At 42.1% G+C, this 13,058-nt stretch overlaps 1 long non-coding RNA gene across 1 annotated transcript; it reads right to left on the bottom strand.

The window, feature by feature from the left end:
• Positions 1-2,131: 2,131 nt before the first annotated feature.
• LOC134868314 (uncharacterized) lies at positions 2,132-3,211 on the bottom strand. The gene is made up of 3 exons (XR_010166274.1): positions 3,124-3,211; positions 2,975-3,046; positions 2,132-2,233 (listed from the first exon to the last, which is right to left on the bottom strand). It is a non-coding gene; the product is annotated as an uncharacterized LOC134868314 (long non-coding RNA).
• Between the last annotated feature and the right edge of the window lie 9,847 nt (positions 3,212-13,058).

Here is a 13,058-nt window from a genome sequence, read left to right on the forward strand (position 1 = left end):
TTTATAAATGACAGTGGCACAGCCACTCTGCACCTTGCACTTGTTTAAAGTTCAAACTTTTATTGTGATTTATTTTAATAGCCCTGTGTTGTGTGCAAGATATATGTTCATAAATGGCAGTGGTACGGCCACACTGTACCTTGCACTTGTTTAAAATAAAAACATGAATATATTAACCTGTGTATTATTTGAATAGCTTAGTATTGAATGTACAATAACAGTATCTATGTTTACACACTGCACTAGGCCCCGTTTAATATAAAACACAATTGTATGCCATATTAACTACTACTGCTCCAACTCTCCATCAGTTTGGGGGTCCCTGGCCTGAAAAACGTTGAAGACCCCTGATCTAAAGCTCTGTGCCATTCTAGAAAAGGCTGGGAATAAGGAGTTGTCATTCACACAAAGAGAGTAGAATCTGTTGAAGGAGTTGGTGGACATCTTGAAGCCGTTTGGAGAACCAACTGATTTAACACAGGGAGAGAAGGTCATCACAATCAGTGCAGTTGTTCCATCCGTCTTGTCCCTCAATCATCACCTTGAGAAGCTAAAGCCTCAAGTTTGTTTCCTGAGCGGCCTGGTCAGAAATCTCCAGGCATCCCTGAACAAAAGATTTCTTGGGATCTTCATTAACGTGAAAATGGCCGGGACTCAAGATGGGATTACTGCCCCCTTTTCAGACCCAGTCTACCTCAAAGCAGCCGCCTTGGATCCAACCTTTTCTCTGCTGTGGGTGGAGCACCATGTACTGGTCAATCGTGACATCAAGGCAGAGGTGGCACAAGTTAAAGGTTAATATTATTGACTTCAATGCAACTTTCTTTCTCGTAGTCTGATCTTATTGACAGCATCAATAATTGCATTTTCCAGTCTAACACTGTATCACCAACACCAATGGTAATAAGGGCTCTTTTGTTTCTGTTGTTAAATGTTTTTCCAGAAGTGATCCTGCAAGATGCTGCAGAGACTGAGCAACCTGTGCCTCTGGTTGATGAAGAAGAGCAAGAGGACCTTGGACAAGGAGAAGGGCTGTTTGCTGCATACCATAAGAGGCAGAAGAAGGATGTTGGGACCACTCCAGCACTAAAGCTAAGTCACTACCTAGACACAGCCGAAGGACAGAACGCCCTTTTGTTCTGGGCACTGAACATGAAGTCTCTTCCTTCACTCTTCCGAGTGGCCACCAGAGTCTTGGCAGTGCCTGCTTCTAGTGCTCCAGTGGAGAGAGTTTTCAGCAATGGTGGCATCATACTACGTCCCCATCGTGCACAAATAACTGACAGACTTTTGGCCAATTTGATCCTTTGCAAATGCAATGCAGCATAGGGCCCTGACATAGAAAAGCACAACTCTGTTCAGTGTCATGTTCATGACACTTCATATCTAGTCCCCTTACACACACACTTTTTTGGGAGTGAGGATATCTTGTATAAAGTGGTGACATGTCTGAAAAGGTTAAGGTTACACTTAGGTTTTGAAATGAGTAAAGTGATAACACATTTGGAAAAGTTACATTGAACTGTTTTTGTGATCCTCCAAATACCTGTTTGAGGGTGAAGACATGTGTTTTTTAGTTTAAGGCTAGATTTAAGTTTTAAGGTGAAGAGTATTTTGCAAAAATGTGGATCTTTTGAGACAGTTATAGTGCAATAAGCAATGGAAATACAATGTCAGCACTTTCTGTGGAAATTACATTTGCCTTTGTTTATTTCAAATGTGTTTGAACAATGTTCTTGGTTTGATAAATATATACAGATCTTAAAAGTGTAGCGCCCGTAGTCTGATCAGCAACAACCTTATGACACTTACACTCTTGCTAGGTTCGGATAGTTGGGAGTAGTTAGTCAAGTGCGAGAACATGAGGTTAGAGTATAACAATTTATTGCAACATGCAATTTTCTTGACAGTGTATTGAAAATAAATGATACAAAAACATAGAGCTCTCTTATAAAAAAAAACAAAATTAAAGTGTCCCTTCTTCTTCACTAGAAGTCAGAGTTCTAGTCCCTCAGGGTGTATGCAATATTCTGTCTATGTACTACCCGGGTAGGTTTTTGTATATCTGATCTGGTTCAGTGAGTGAACGAGATGATGGTTCGAGGTCCTCTGAGTGGATCCGCGGCTGGCCACACCGCGCTCCGCTCCTCTTAATCAGGGTCCTGGCTCGCCACCAACCAAAGGTTCGGAAATCTGAACCCGTTCCTAATCTGAAGTCCAAAAAAAAACCAGTCTACACATAAAGTGCAGAAAAATAACCATTACTCTCTATCACATGACATCATTCAACTTCCATTTTTCACTCTAAATATCCATAAATATACCCAGATGCAGGATATACAGTATTCAACCATTGTAAATGAGTCTGCATACATTTACAGTACAGTATAAGTATTTTTACCATGACTGTTATTTATCATGAACTTGTATTTTGACATAGGCTTATTTATCTCTATAAGCAGTATTTATATTTTTTTTAACAGTTCTATTTATCACTATTTATCTTTTTAACCGTTAATGAACAGCATTAAATCACTTTCTAAACCAACATGAGTATCTAAATGATCTCAATGAAATAATCACATTATGTACACATTAAAGTATATCAGAACACTATTATTACAACCTGACATCATATTCTATCTCTGTCTCCTGTCTCATTAAATATGGTGGTGGCATAGTAGTTTAGCCAGCTACACATTAGCTATATTGAACACCAAAGTATTTACTCATCGCTAGCTTAGTGGTGCTACCCGCGATTAGCGTTAGCGCCGTAGCTAGCGATCTTTCTAAAGTCGATTTTTCACATATCACAATGGTGCAATAGTACCACGGTTGGTTAAAACATTGGATAACATCTCTGCAACTCCGACTGGTTTTATGAAAGTATCTCAGTAAGCAGCGTGTTCACATGAGCTAACATCAACAAGCTGACAACGAGGCCTAGCCTCTTAGCATGTAGCAATGCTCTTACCGGAGTCTAACAGAGGGCTTACATGGTTGAAGCAGCTCCTCTCTCTCTCTCAACAACTCACGAGGCTCTCTCCTAATAAACAAGAGATTTATCAATACACTACGCGGGGGTTAATCATTAATTTATGAGGTTTACATAACGTTTCATACCCAAATTCGTCAGCTCACTCAACGAACGGCACTCACAGTCAACGTCTCGGTTGAGTCTCAGGATGAGCACGCGCTGCGTGGTCGTGACCATGAATACAGGGCTGGTGCGCCCCTTGTGGTGGGGCATAGTAACTCTTATATTACGTAAATGGGTTTCATACTCATGTGGGTTACAAAAGCATACATGATTTGTGTAAATATTATTTATCCGTTGTTAAAAGCACTCGAAAGGACTTGAAACTCAAACGTTAGGACTTGGGACTTGACTTGAGACTTGTCGGTCTTGACTTTGGACTTGACTCGGGACTTGCTTGTCTTGACTTGGGACTTGAAAGCAAAGACTTGAGACTAACTTGTGACTTGCAAAACAATGACTTGGTCCCACCTCTGGTTAAAACTATTGGTGACCGGGGGCGCTAGTGAGCAGCGCATGGAGTAGACATACTTTCAGGAGCTCCTCCGTGCCAATACTTAAATTAACTATTTTGACAGTCTCACATTTAATTTCATTAGCCTCGGGAATAATCTCACACACGAGAAGCGTACCCAGTTAAGTTTATGCAACAAAATGCCGAGGAAGAAGTATCAAAACGTCGAGCGATCTCAACTATCCTCTGCTAACGCTAACGGTGCTAGCGGTGATCAGCCAGGTCATGACTCCGACGGCAGCGACACGGAGCAGATGCCGTTAACCTGGGAAAAAATTGATGACAGGATTCTAGAAAAAATGAACGACAGGTTTGACAAGCTAGAGCAGACACTTCAGATAGTGCAGAGTTCTCAAAAGGAACTAATGGAGAAGGTAGAGTCGGTGGAAGAGGGAATCCTGGACCATGAGAGCCGCATCACCTGCTTAGAGAAGACGGTCTCAGGACTGAAAGATGATAACAACGCGCTCAAGTTAAAAGTGGATGACCTCGAGGGCCGGTTGCATCGCAATAATATCAAAATTAACGACATTCCTGAGCATGAAGAAGGAGGTAAACCAACAGAATTCGTTGAGGCATTAATCCCGAAGCTTTTCGGAGAGGGCAGCTTTCGGTCACCGGTGGTTATCGACCGGGCACACCGGGTCCTCTGGCCGCCTCCAACAGCTGGAGCTAATCCTCGCGCCATCATCGCCAGGATCCACTTCTATCGGGAGAAGGAGCTCATTCTTCGCCTCCGGAGGGATCGACAACTGGATTATAAAGGAAACAAGGTGCTGATTTTCCCGGACTACACGCCTGAATTGATGCGGCAGCGGCGGAAATACACCGAGCCCCTGCGGATGCTACGGGAGCTGAAGGTGGAGCACGGCTTACTTTTCCCAGCGAGGCTCCGGATAAAGCACAAGGATCGGTTCAAGGTTTTTAATGCACCGAGTGAGGCAATGACTTGTATTAACACTGACTTAAGAAACACATCTTAAAGGGGTCTGTGGCCCATGGTGTGTAGGGCTAAAAGCATTATCGCAAAGCTAGTCTTCACATATTGATAACAGTGTGCAACAATTTCTGAGACTGTCAATTTGATTTTTCTGATTTCAAATAATGTTTGGCAACGGAGTTGAGCTGAGTTAGCCATTACAGCTTCAACAGTTAGGTAAGTTTGAAAGCGGGTTTCAGGCCGTGCGCGTAGCGGCCCCGAGCATGAATGGATGTCCGTGCTTCGTTTGGGGAAGTGCTTGGGGGCAGATGGGGGTCATGTTTAGGTTCATGGGTTTGTGTGAGTGTGTTACCTCATGCTACAACGTATGTTCTTTATGTGTCTCGTTTTACTTTGTTTTGTGCACTCTTGAGAGGTTACCAGATTTCTTCCATTTTAGAGATAATGTCAGTACCTGATAATATAACACATGGCAGTATAAATGATACATTTACGTTGGTCTCCTGGAATGTCAAGGGGTTGGGTCATGTGATTAAAAGGGGTCGCGTCTTCCCGCATCTTAAATCATTAAAGCCGGACGTAATCTTTCTTCAGGAAACGCACATTAGTGTAAATGAGCAACGCAGGTTGAGAGCAAATTGGATCTCCTAAGTTTATCAAGCACCTTTTACCTGCAATTCTAGGGGCTTTGCCATTCTTTTCCGAAAACATATACCATTTCGCCTCGAATATATGACTGCAGACGCTTATGGCAGGTAGGGGAGAGTGGGGGCGGTTGCAACACTTTTTACATTTCCTTCAGTTTCTCAGCAACCGTATATATTAGAAAGACAAAACAATTATATTAAAGCCATATATGTCACCTACCTGTCTATATTGATGCAACATTTGTACATAGGATACTATGGAAGTAATTTGTACTTTAATGCACCCTGAAAATTGTTGCAACGGGACAGTTGCAACAGTGCCGAGGGGCAGTTGCAACAGTCAATTAGATGTAATAAAACTCATACTTAGGCATTATTCTTCAAATCTTTTTTAGTTTATTTGAGAACAGAGTTCATTGAACTAATTATTAAAGTTAAAAACAGAGTTCATTGACTTAAAAATATTCAAATTTACAACAATATACAAGCAGTAATGATTTCATAACACCATCAAACTGTTGGCAAAAACAGAGTTTACAACAATATACAAGCAGTAATGATTTCATAACACAAAAACAGAGTTCATTGACTTAGCCTACTAACAATATTCAAAAGGAAAAAATATTTAAAAGTATACAACAATATACAAGCAGTAATACAAGCAGTAATGATTTTATAACACCAACAAACTGATTATTTTAAGTAAAGATAGTATTCAATTTAATTCCTCATCTGACTCACAATTGTGGCAAATGTAAATGGAACCACCATCAGTGCAAGCTTCATGAGCCCATGCCTTGCACTGCCAACATTGCAGCCACACCTCTCTCGGTCTGGAGTAGCTCTCTAAGCAAACTATACAGAAATCTTTCTCTGTCTCAGAGTCACTATCCTTCTCTACAGTGGTATGCAAAAGTTTGGGCACCCCTCTGAGATTTCATGACAATTTGCTTTTCCTTTATAATAGAAGATCACAGCAACAACATTTGTTTTCCTACAAAGATGTAGACGTTTTAGTGTTTTCCAGACCAAAATTCTTAGGGTAGCATTACATAGTTTTATTATAATAAAATAAAATGCAAAAAATGGGATGTGCAAAAGTTTGGGCACCCTTATAAATAGCATTCATTTCAACACCTGTACAGATTTATAGCTGACAGGTTGCTGCACAAAATTGCTTTGATTAGCTCATTAGACCTTCAATTACAAAGACAGGTGGAACCAATCATGAAAAAGGCTATTTAACATAGGTAATAGCTGGCTGTGCCTGGCCTAGGTTCTTTCTTAGGGAGTGGCAAGATGGGGACCTCAAAACAACTCTCCACTGACCTGAAAGCTAAGATAATCCAACATTATAAATTAGGAGAAGGGTACAAAAAATTATCTGACAGGTTTAAACTGTCTGTCTCCACAGTCAGAAACGTAGTTGTGAAATGGAAGGCCACAGGAACAGTCCGTGTGAAGGAAAGATGTGGTAGGCCGACAAAAATAGGGGAAAGGCACAGGCGAAGGATGGTGAAAATGGTCACAGAGAAGCCACAGACCACCTCCAGAGAACTACAACAACATCTGGCTGCTGATGGTGTAGTTGTTCACCGTTCCACAATCCAGCGTACTTTGCACCAGGAAGAGCTCATTGGAAGGGTGATGTGCAAAAAGCCTTTCCTGAGTGTTAATCACAAGAAGAGTCGCATGAGGTATGCAAAAGCACATCTGGACAAGCCAGAAGCATTTTGGAACAAAATACTGTGGTCAGATGAGACCAAGATTGAGTTATTTGGTCATAACATGAACAGGTATGCATGGCGAAAAAAACACACTGCATTCAATGAAAAGAACTTGTTGCCCACTGTAAAATTTGGTGGAGGATCTATCATGTTATGGGGCTGTGTGGCTAGCACAGGTACTGGAAAACTTGTTAAAGTTGAGGGCCACATGAATTCCTTACAGTACCAGGAGATTCTTGACAAGAATGTTCTAGAGTCAGTCACAAAGTTGAAGCTACGCCGGGGTTGGATTTTTCAGCAGGACAATGATCCTAAGCACCGATCAAAATCCACCAAGGAATTCATGCAGAAGCACAGGTACAATGTTCTGGAATGGCCATCCCAGTCCCCAGACCTTAACATCATTGAAAATGTATGGATTTATTTGAAGAAGGCTGTCCATGCACGGAGGCCAAGAAACCTGACTGAACTGGAGACGTTTTGTGTGGAAGAATGGGCCAAAATACCACCTGCCAGGCTTAAGGGACTTGTCTGTGGCTACAGGAGGCGTCTACAGGCCGTTATTGCAGCAAAAGGAGGCAATACTAAATATTAATGGAATTATTTCTTAGGGGTGCCCAAATTTATGCACATGCCTATTTTTGTTTGAATGCACATAAACATGTTTCTGTTTGACCAATAAAAGTTATTTCACTACTGAGATGTTTCTGTTACCATAAGGTATAACATATGTTAAAATGAAGTTGCTGCTTCAAAAGCTCAGCAAGTGACAAACTGATGCAGTGGTTTTCCTAAGGGGTGCCCAAACTTTTGCATACCACTGTATATGTTTCTTTTTCAACGTTTTCTTTAAGACTACCTTGGCATTTTGTTTTGTTTCAACTGTGTTTGTCAGTTTTCTTTTGACTTTTGTTGGCTTTTTCTTCACTCCTGCCTTCTCCTTCTCCAAAGCCTCCTTTTCGGGAGTGTCTGTTAAGACGACTGATTTGCGTTTTTTTCGACCATTTGGTTTTGTTCCCTTCCGTGGTCCTGCTCTGGGGTGGGGTCTAACATTCTCAGGTGAAAATGGCAATGGAGGAACTGCAGGAAGAACTGGAAGAACGGAGCAGGATGTCCCAGCCTGCTCCGGAAGAACTGGTGGAAAAACTGGAAGAACGGAGCAGACTGGGACATCCTGCTCCGGAAGAACTGGTGGAAGAACTGCAAGAACGGAGCAGGATGTCCCAGCCTGCTCCGGAAGAAATGGTGGAAGAACTGGAGGAACGCAGCAGGCTGGGACATCCTGCTCCGGAAGAACTGGTGGAAAAACTGGAAGAACGGAGCAGGCTGGGACATCCTGCTCCGGAAGAACTGGTGGAAGAACTGCAAGAACGGAGCAGGATGTCCCAGCCTGCTCCGGAAGAAATGGTGGAAGAACTGGAGGAACGCAGCAGGCTGGGACATCCTGCTCCGGAAGAACTGGTGGAAAAACTGGAAGAACGGAGCAGGATGACCCAGCCTGCTCCGGGAGAACTAATGGTGGCGGCCGGTCTGTCACCAAAGATGGCGCCAAGTCACTTTCGTTAAATATGTCACGGTGATAAGGCCAAATTCGAGTGCATCTGAAGCCATTTTGGACATTGACGGGTGTTCCAGCCAATGGGAGGGCCAACCTAACAATCCCCGGAATGTCATAAATTGACATCGTAAGGCCTGGGTGGCTTCTCATCCAGGAGTCGCAGAAGGAGTTTACATGGCGTTTTAGGGGGCCATAGACAGTGCGGTCGAGTGGCTGTAGTTTGTGGGAACAATGGGGTGGGAAAGACAGCATGACAATTCCATTTTCTCTGCAAAAGTTAATCCCGGCAACAGAAAGATGGGAGGAATGGTTGTCGAGAATCAAGAGGACCTTTGAATACAGTGAGGCCCTCGTGTGGTGTTGAAAATGTTGCAAAAACTGAAGAAAATGCTCTTCCAACATCCATCCCGACTTGTTTGCGGCACCAATGCATCCAGGCGGGCCATCCCGGATGAAATGGTCCTTAAAATGGACCCGCGGGAAGATGAACATGGGTGGAATCATGTTCCCTAATGCATTGCCCGCACATGCAACGGTCACGAGCGTTCCTCTTTCTCCGGAGGTTACTGCCCCCACCTGTCTGACGCCGCGCCCGGCAACATTTTCTGGTTCTTGGACCGTTGTGACCCCAGTCTCGTCCATATTCCATATGTCTGTTCCTTCAAAATTATATCTGTCAATTACCATGGCAAGATTATCATAGAACATGGACACATTATGGCGATTAAAACTTGTGTTCCGAGACAGACTAGTAGCTTGAGGGCACCGTATAGACAGACAGGGGTGTCGTTTCATGAACCCGAAAAACCACTCCCGGCCAGCCATGGAGCACTCATTCCAGGTATCAGGGTAGGAGCACTTATAGAAGAAAGCCAGTTGGAAGGCCAATCGACGAACCTGCAAAATGGATGTTAAATGAAAATAGAGGTAGAAGGTTAAATTTGTTTTATGAATTTATCTTATCTTATTATTTCACGGCCTCATATTCTTATATAATTCTCCCTACCAACCCTCCCTTTAGGCCTACACTCTGCTTTAATATCTTCCTCATGCTTACCTCTTTAGTGCTGAGACCATAGAAAAGGTCAGCTGCTCTTCTAAGATAATCTGCCAAACTATCCTCCTGTTCAGCTGAGAACACCCTCCTGGGAGTCCAGTACCCTGTCCTCATCTCTTCTCCTGGACCTAGCCTTTCTCTTTTTTTCATAAAGCGGTAGAGGTTTGTGTGGCAAATGGAATACTGTTTTGCAACAGACCTCACTGTCCTGCGTTCATTTGTCACTGTAGCAGCTGCTAAGGACATAATAGGTAAAGGGACACCCCTATCTGTTGTCCTCTTTCTGTCTCGTGGCATACTGAAAAAAACAAAACAAAAATGTAGGATACACTGCAACCTAGTTTGACTTTTAAAAAAGAAATGTGTCTGAAACACAAAGAGGAGATACCTGGCTATTGTAATATGTTATTTATATAACCGATGAATTGCCCTATATATGTCTTTGATCTAATTTGCATTATTGTTGTCATGAGGGACAGTTGCAACACCATGTGGGGACAGTTGCAACAAAACGTTGCAACTGTCCCCCACCTGGCAGCCATCTTAAAACAAGCTATGCTAGCCTAACACATTAGCTTTAACACATGGTACTTAAGTCTGTTTAGAGCTAAGAAACTGCACATTCAAACTAACATAACTACAAATATGTATACTTAAAAAGTTTAGACAATATGACAAAAAATCTGATCACAAAAAAAGTTACTTTTATACCTTGAAATTCAGTTCTCCCTGAAGGAATGATGACATGTGGCTGTTAATGTCCAGTAAGAAGGAGGGGTCTACTGAGCATGTGCAGTAGGCGTGTCATGACTCTAGCTCATTCCTGATTGGAGAAATCAGCAATGTTGCAACTGCCACAGTTGCAACTGCCCCCACTCTCCCCTACTTGATGATATCTGGGCACATAAACTCCTTTCCAATAACGATGCTTAACATCTACGGCCCAAATATTGATAATCCATATTTTTTCCGTAAAGTATTTGATTTGATACCAGCCTCTACCCCAAATGTTATTATTGGGGGTGACTTTAACTGTTATCTTGATGCAGTCTTAGACAGACTTTCTACGAAACCGCCTCCCTCAATAACCTCAGTGGGAATTCTGAATGATTTAATTAAAATGAGGAACATGGTTGAAATATGGCGACTGCAACATCCTACAGATAAAGAGTTTTCTTTTTATTCTCATGTCCATAAATCCTACACCAGGATTGATTACTTTCTGATAGCTTCTGAATTACTGCCCAGTGTTACTAACTCTACATATCATAATATTTTAATATCGGATCACAGTCCAGTTTCTCTTAACTTCAAGAACATTCAGTCTAGCCCAAAATATAGCTGGCGCTTCAACCCTCTTCTTCTTGAAGACCAGTCTTTTACTGAGCATATGACGGCACGTATAGACGAATTTCTTGTTACAAATGATAATGGGGAAGTCTCTGATTCTATTTTGTGGGAGACCTTCAAAGTATGAGGGGCCACATTATTTCATTTGAATCAGCTAAGAAAAAAGAACTTAATAGCCGCATGAAGGACATTGAAAAGATGCTCCCGGCGCTGGAGGAGACCTACAGATCCTCTCTCTCATCCACTGATTATAATAAGATTTTGAAGCTAAAATACGAATATAATTCCAGAGAAACTGCTAGCCAGCCAACTGAGGGGCGAAAGGGCTAAGCAGGCTATTCACAGGATAAAATCCAAATCAGGCAGTCTCCTAACCAATCCGACAGAGATAAACACTTGCTTCAGGGACTTCTATAAAGAACTGTATTCGAGTAAGGTACAGGCTACTGAAGCAGATTTCTGTAACTTTTTTGACAATTTAAATGTTCCCAAATTAGATAGTGTAGCGAGGGAGGATCTAGATGCCCCATTTTCTGAAACTGACCTATTGATTGCTATTCGATCCTTCCCCTCTGGAAAAGCATCTGGCCCAGATGGCTTCGGTTGTGAATTCTATAAATCATTTCATAACAAAATAGTTCCGCTCATGCTGCGGATGATGAATGACTCTAGGAGAAATGAAACGCTCCCCAGTTCATTATATGAAGCAAATATCTGCTTGCTCTTGAAGGGAGGAAGGGAAGAGTTAGACCCTGTAAGTTACAGACCTGTTGCTCTTTTAAATTCTGATTTGAAAATAATAACTAAAGTCGTGGCTACAAAATTAGGGAGGCATATTTCCACAATCATACACCCCAATCAGACTGGATTTATTCCAGGTCGGTTTTCTTTTAGTAATGTCCGTCTGCTCTTAAACACAATATACTCAGTGCATGGGAAAAATACACAAGCTGCGGTTCTATCTCTCGACGTCCAGAAGGCATTCGATCAGGTCGAATGGCCTTACATGCTGAAGACACTAAAACAATTTGGATTTGGGGAAAATGTCATTGAATGGGTGAAAATAATTTATCTCAAACCAGTTTCCTCTATTCTCACTAACTCAGATAGATCCCGACCCTTTGATCTGCAGCGGGGTGTGAGGCAGGGCGACCCACTCTCTCCTCTTCTCTTTGATATTTCTTTGGAGCCGCAGTGGGTATAAGGGGCCACCCAGGCATTCTCGGGGTGAAGTTTGGTGATGTTGAAAGCCTTGTCAATCTGTATGCTGATGATTTATTGGTCTGCTTATCAGACCCAAGGGTCTCAGTACCCAACCTCCTGAATTACATAGAATCATTTGGTAAACTGTCTGGGTATACAATTAACTGGGACAAATGTGAATTCATGCCAGTGACAAATATCTGTCCTATTTTTTTGAAATCTTTGCCATTTAAACTTGTTACTACCCATATTAATTATCTCGGCCTCAAGATCTCCAAAAATCCCAAACTTTTACTGAAATTGAACTATTTAGATATGATGGATAAACTAAAAGCTAATATTAGGAAATGGAAGTTGCTCCCTCTCTCTATGATTGGTCGCATTAATGCCATTAAAATGGTGGCACTTCCAAGGTTCTTATACCTTTTTCAAAACCCTCCTATCTTTTTACCATTATTTTTTTTTAAGCAATTGGATTCAACGATCTTGTCATTTGTCTGGGCAGATAAACCCCCCCGCACTTCTAAGGCACATCTGCAGAGGAAGGCAAAAAGGGGTGGCCTCGGCCTTCCTGTTTTTAGGCATTATTACTGGGCTGCGAATGCGAGGGCTCTTATGTTCTGGCAGCGGGGCCCTCCTTATGATGACTGTTCCTCTCCACTTTGGCTTAAGATTGAATCCATGTCTTTGTCACAAACCTCGCTTCCAGCACTGCTTTTTTCAAATGTACAACTGTCCCACAATTTATCTGGCCACAATTTTGTTGTTTGTAATTCTTTAAAGATACTGAATCAAATAAGAAAAATTCTTGGATTATCAAAGATTTTGGTGAATGCCCCAATAACTGGTAATCATTTGTTTAAACCAGGTTTGACGGATGGGGTGTTTTTGGACTAGAGAGAGAGGGGCCTACGCTGTATTTCAGATTTGTACAGAGATATCCAGGCTAGATATCACCTCCCTCAGTCACATTTTTATCGATACTTACAGGTCAGACATTTTGTAAGGCAGCAAGTCAGATTTCC

The sequence above is a fragment of the Eleginops maclovinus genome, chromosome 8, assembly GCF_036324505.1.
Source record: "Eleginops maclovinus isolate JMC-PN-2008 ecotype Puerto Natales chromosome 8, JC_Emac_rtc_rv5, whole genome shotgun sequence".
NCBI lineage: Eukaryota > Metazoa > Chordata > Actinopteri > Perciformes > Eleginopidae > Eleginops > Eleginops maclovinus.